This window comes from Pipistrellus kuhlii, unplaced genomic scaffold, assembly GCF_014108245.1.
Source record: "Pipistrellus kuhlii isolate mPipKuh1 unplaced genomic scaffold, mPipKuh1.p scaffold_m20_p_7, whole genome shotgun sequence".
Lineage (NCBI taxonomy): Eukaryota > Metazoa > Chordata > Mammalia > Chiroptera > Vespertilionidae > Pipistrellus > Pipistrellus kuhlii.
In genome coordinates this window covers 30,870,412-30,875,899 of record NW_023425573.1, presented here as the reverse complement: position 1 = coordinate 30,875,899, position 5,488 = coordinate 30,870,412, and positions in this window count along the sequence as shown.

The window sequence follows — 5,488 nt, the reverse complement described above, 5'->3', positions numbered from 1 at the left end:
TGGCGGAACATTTTGATATTATCATGTGTGTGGACTGTCCATCTCCTCATCTGATGGTGACTGTTTTCCAGAGTCTTTTCCCTAGAAAAGACTGTATTTTTACAAGCTCTGAAATATCTATAAACCTTAAGTATAATGGTCAATCATAAGCTAAGGACAAAGACGGGACAGAAAGGATTGCTGTGGTTTTTAATGAGCTAAAGGAGCCGGAGGACCCCATTTCCATAAGGACAAAGGGTGTTCCCAAGGCAAGAGGGTAGTCGTGAAATTAGTGTTATTATGTACATCTTATTTTATTACTCTGTAATATTATATTACTTGGACTTCTTTCTTTGTTAACTATGAGTTTGCAGACATACACTGACCTGTGTACCTGTCACCCAGTTTTAACAACTGCCAGCTTTTCCATCCCAGTGATTTCACCTGTTCTTCCGCCGCCTTTTTGCTAGAGTATTTTTAAGCAAATTCCTGACATAATGTCATTGACCCCTAAATGCTTCAATATGCATTTAAAAACAAAGCTTTTTATTTTCTTAACACACCAGGGTATCAGAATCCTCACCAGGAGCACAGACACATGTAGAAGGAGGTGCTCCAGCTGAGCGAGGTTAGCACCTTCAAGAGCAGCTGCATCCTATCAGGGCTTGGGGACAAAAGACATTACCAGGAGGTGGCTTGAGGACAAAAGGCATTATCAGGTGACACCCCTGGAAGCTTAGAGGAGGAACCAGAGCTGGCTCTGAGCTGTCATATGGGAGGAGCATGGCCAGTGGTTAAGGAACTCGGCTGGTTCCCCAGGTGCCAGGAGCACAGGGAAGCTGGGCACTTGGAGCAGATCAGGTACAATTCATCCTGAGGCACAGCCCTCTGTCTGTGAACCTGTGAAACCAGACAAGGAATGTGCCTCCAAAATAAGGTGTTGAGACAGGCAGGGGTGGACATTTCCATTCCAAAGGAGTGGGCAGGAAGTGACAGGTCCTGAGCAAACCAAAACCTTAAGCCTCAGAATAATCCTGTCCTCATGTCTGCCTCTGGACCGCCTGGGGTAGAGGTTCCTCCTGGGCTGCAGTAACATTACCAGTGGCTCCGTCCACCTGGGTCATCCTAGAGGGGAGTTCTCTGCAGGGGGCTCACCCATGTACGGCCTGGCGCTCTGCCTGGGTCATGAGCCCCTGCACCACTGCAACTTCCAAACTCTAGGGGAAGGTAACAGCCCTCATGGCTCATACGCATGCCACCAATGTGTACAGCCTGTGCCTCCTAAAGGGGTGGCTCAAGTATGTGGGGGAGCATTGTGCAGTGGCTGCCATAGCCAATGAGATCTATCTGAGGCATGATTACTATTGCTGATTGAGAAAAAAAGTGAATAGCAGGCCATTTTGCTCTGGGCCTGTAAGGGGAGGGCATCCCATGCTCTCTGAAATGCCTTCTTCAGTCATTCTTCTTGGTCTTGGACCATAGGCCCTAGCTTCTGTGAAGGGGGCTGGCTAATTTCCCCAGGGTTGTAAAAAATCTCCCTAACTTCTTTGAGATGATCAATTAATACTAATCTCCTTATCAAATCTGGGCACACTTGTCATGCTTCCTCAGGGCAAGCTTACTCATTACTTTCAATGTGGATAGGCTGAGAATTTTCCAGATTTTTAAGGTCGTTTTCCGTGTGTGTGTGTGTGTGTGTGTGTGTGTGTGTGTGTCTTATTGGTTCCAGAGAGGAAGGGAGAGGGAGAGAGAGAGAGAAACAATGATGAGATAGAATCATTGATCGGCTGACTCCTGCATGCCCCACACTAGGGATGGAACCATGACCTGTTTCATAGGTCAACACTCAACCACTGAGCCACGCTGGCCAGGCAGTCTGCTTCCTTTTTGATGAATAATTGTGTTTGCAAGTTGTTTCTCTCTTCCTGCATTTTACTATAGTATTCAGGAGATATTAGGCGACTCCTTCAAAACTTTGACTTAGCTTAGAAATTTCCTGCCAAATAGCCAGTCTCATGACTCACATGTTCTACCATCCACAGATCTCAGTCACAGATGCAGTTCAGCTGAGGGCTCTGACATTTTATAGCAACCATCACCCTTCCTCCAGCTTCTAAGAACTTGACCCTCATTTCCGTATGAGATGACATCAGAATGGCCTTTACTATCCGTATTTCTGCAACATTCTGCTCATGGTGGCTCAGATTTCTCTAAGAAGATGGAAGCTTTCTCTCCACTCTCCACTTTTCTCTCTGCATCACCAGAATCACCCAAAACAGTCCATTCATGCAATGTAGACTTTTCCTAGCAAAGACCTCTATTAATTGCCAGGAAGCAAAATCTCAATTAATTGAGATAATGCTCCAGAGAATGGCAGTTTTGTACCTTATTTTTGTTACTACTTTTTTTTAAATTCTCACCTGATGATATTTTTTCCATTGATTTTCCAGAGAGAGTGGACCGAAGGGAGGAGGTGGGGAGAGATAGAGAAATATCTATGTGAGAGAGACATATCAATTGGTTGCCTCACACAAGCCTCTCACAATCCCGAACCCCTTGGAGGATGTCAAAGAGCCAGTTTTGGCCAGACGATGGAATGACCAGTTGATATGGCGTGCACTGACCACCAGGGGGCAGATGCCCAATGAAGGATCTGCTCCTGGTGATCAGTGCACTCCCACAGGGCCAGAAGCCAGGCTGATGGCTGGTGAGCACAGCAGCAGTGGCAGGAGCCTCTCCAGCTCTGCAGCAGCACTAAAGATGTCTAACTGCCATCAGCCAGACATCCCCCAAGAGCCCCCTGACTGCGAGAGGGCACAGGCCGAGCGGAGAGACCCCCCACCAAAGTGCACAAATTTCGAGCACTGGACCTCTAGTCATTTTATAATTGATTTATTTTCACTGAACTATGCAAAGATGAAGGCGCTACATGAACCATCACCCTGAAATGCTTAGGCATGTGGCACACACATTTTTTAAGGAAAAAAAGTATGTGTCCACACTGTTTCCAATTCAAAATTTAAATTTTTTCCCCTTAAAATATTCATTTTACATCTTTTAAGACGAAAATCGTGGTTCTTCAAAAAAAAAAAAAAGAAAGAAAAGAAAAAGAAAAGAAAATCGTGGTTCTTCAAAACATTGAAATAATTTGCTTTATTCTACAGGACACAATTATTTTGGTATAATATTCTTATTAACAGTAAGATTACTGATTAAAGTTTGATAGTTTTATTACATTTTTATGCCTTCCTCATTAAAGATATAGTTAAAATATAATTGAAGCCCTGGCCAGTGAGGCTCAACCCATGCATGGAAAGGTCACTGGTTCAATTCCTAGTCAGGGCACATACAGGGCTTGGTCCCGGTTGGAGTGCATACAGGAGGCAATTGATCAATGTTTCTCTCTCTCTCTTTCAATATATATAATCAGAATAAGCATTTCTCTGGTTGTTTATGTCATCAATTTGATCATTTATTTTAACTTCTATAAATTGAGTGTTCTCTTAGGTTAGCTATGTTTGTGTAAAACATCCTATATTACTTTATCAAAATCAAAACTGTAAGTTTGTCCTAGCCGGTTTGACTCAGTGGATAGAGCATCAGCTCTCGGACTGAAGGATCCCAGGTTCGATTCTGGTCAAGGGCACGTACCTTCATTGCAGGCTTGATCCCCAACCCCTGTTGGGGCACATGTGGGAGGCAACCAATTGATGTGTCTCTCACATCAGTATTTCTCTTTCCCCTTCTCTGCCACTCTCTCTAAAAATCAATGGAAAAATACCCTCCTATGAAGATTAACCGAAAACAAACAACAGCAACAACAAAAAGATGGTAAGCTAAGGTACATTTTGCCCCTCACAGAGCCCAGCTGTAGGGCGCCCCAGGGAAGCCATGTGCCAGTTTACCCAGCAGGTCCCCCCACGCTGGGCATTTGCTTGTTTCCAATCTGTGCCAACAGAATGTCAGTGAATAGCCTGGGTTTGCATTTCTGCCAGTGTAACTGGGATTGCCCCTCCCCCACAGGGATGGCGCCACTCTGCATCCCGCAGGGGGTGTGGGGTTGCTTGCCCAGTCCTCACCCAGTGGTCAGTTCTGGATTTGGGCCAGTCTGATCCATGAGACATGGATCTTGGGGTAGTTTTGGTTTGCATTCCTTTTTTATCTTTTCTTTTATTTTTGGAGCTGCCGAGCTCTTTTGAATTAGAAATATTAATTCTAACATTCCTAATTTAAATTACAATTTTTATTGAGAAAATGCAGTTATAAAGTTCATCATTTTCCATTTTAAAGTATCCAAAAACTATACGGTTCATTGTCATTTAGTATTATTTGCAAGTTGTGCAACAATTATCTGTCTACTTCCAAAACAATTTATCACCCCTCAGTAAAAGCCCGTACCCGCCCATTCGACAGGCACTGTCATTGTCCCTGACATCCACTATTGGTTTCTCAAGTTATATTTTTGAAAATGTTAAATGTTATAAACACTTCCTTCCAGTATATATTTTGTCTTTTATTGTTCCTGGATTTTAAATCTTATTTGGGAGTGTTTTGCCCACTCCTCAGTTCTAAAGAAATTCACTTATTTCTAGTACTGTTTCATTTTTTATATTTAGCTTTTTGGTCCATTTGGAGTTTGATGCAGTGGGATGTACAGGTCTGGTTTAGTTTTTTTCCCAAGTGGCTCATTGTGAGTCGACAATCAGTGACAAGCCCATCCTCCCCGCTGCCTGAGCTGCACTGCTCCAGGGCTTGTCCTCGGGCTGGGCCTGCGTCTCTGCCGTCTGCGCCTGGTCTGGTGGCTGGTAGATGGCCCGGTCCGTCCTCATTCCTCTTCTTTTTAAGGGCTTTTCTGGCTGTTTTTGCTTTTTGGTTTCTTTCATTTGAACTTTATAACTAGCTTGTTTAAATGTAGGATAAAAACATTCTGGTATTTTTTTTTTGGTAAGGATTACATTAACTTCATAAACATGGAGAACTGCCCCCTTTCCGGGAGCTGCTTTTCTCTCTGGGAGCTGGTGTTCCTGTCTGTCTACTTGGATGTCTTTAGGGTCCTGATTGTCCTCAGAGGCTTCACACGTCTGGCTCACACCTAGAACGTGATCCTTTGCTGCTGCTGGAAATGGGGCACCTCTCCCAGTGTCCCTTCTGCCTGTATGTGCATAGACCACTGATGTGTCACTTCACCCGTGACTGCTGAGTGCTCTCAGCGTCTGAAACGTTATGCTGGAAATGCCAGCACATTTGGTCTAAGTGAATGACAGAAAGCAGGGCAAGCAAGATGGCCTTGTGCAGCACTGGACTGAGGCTGTCTTCTCCACACCCCATCCCTTTCTCCGGCCTGCTCCCTTCCTTCTCTCCACCTGCACTGCAAGGCCACTGGGGAAGGGGTGCCGAGCAGAGGCCCAGGGGACAGTGCAGGGGGCTGGGGGGCTGGGAGGGGCAATGGGGGCAGTGAGGAAAGCTGCGCCATCGGGACCCTTCTTCCTGAGGCTGCACGGAAAGCAGG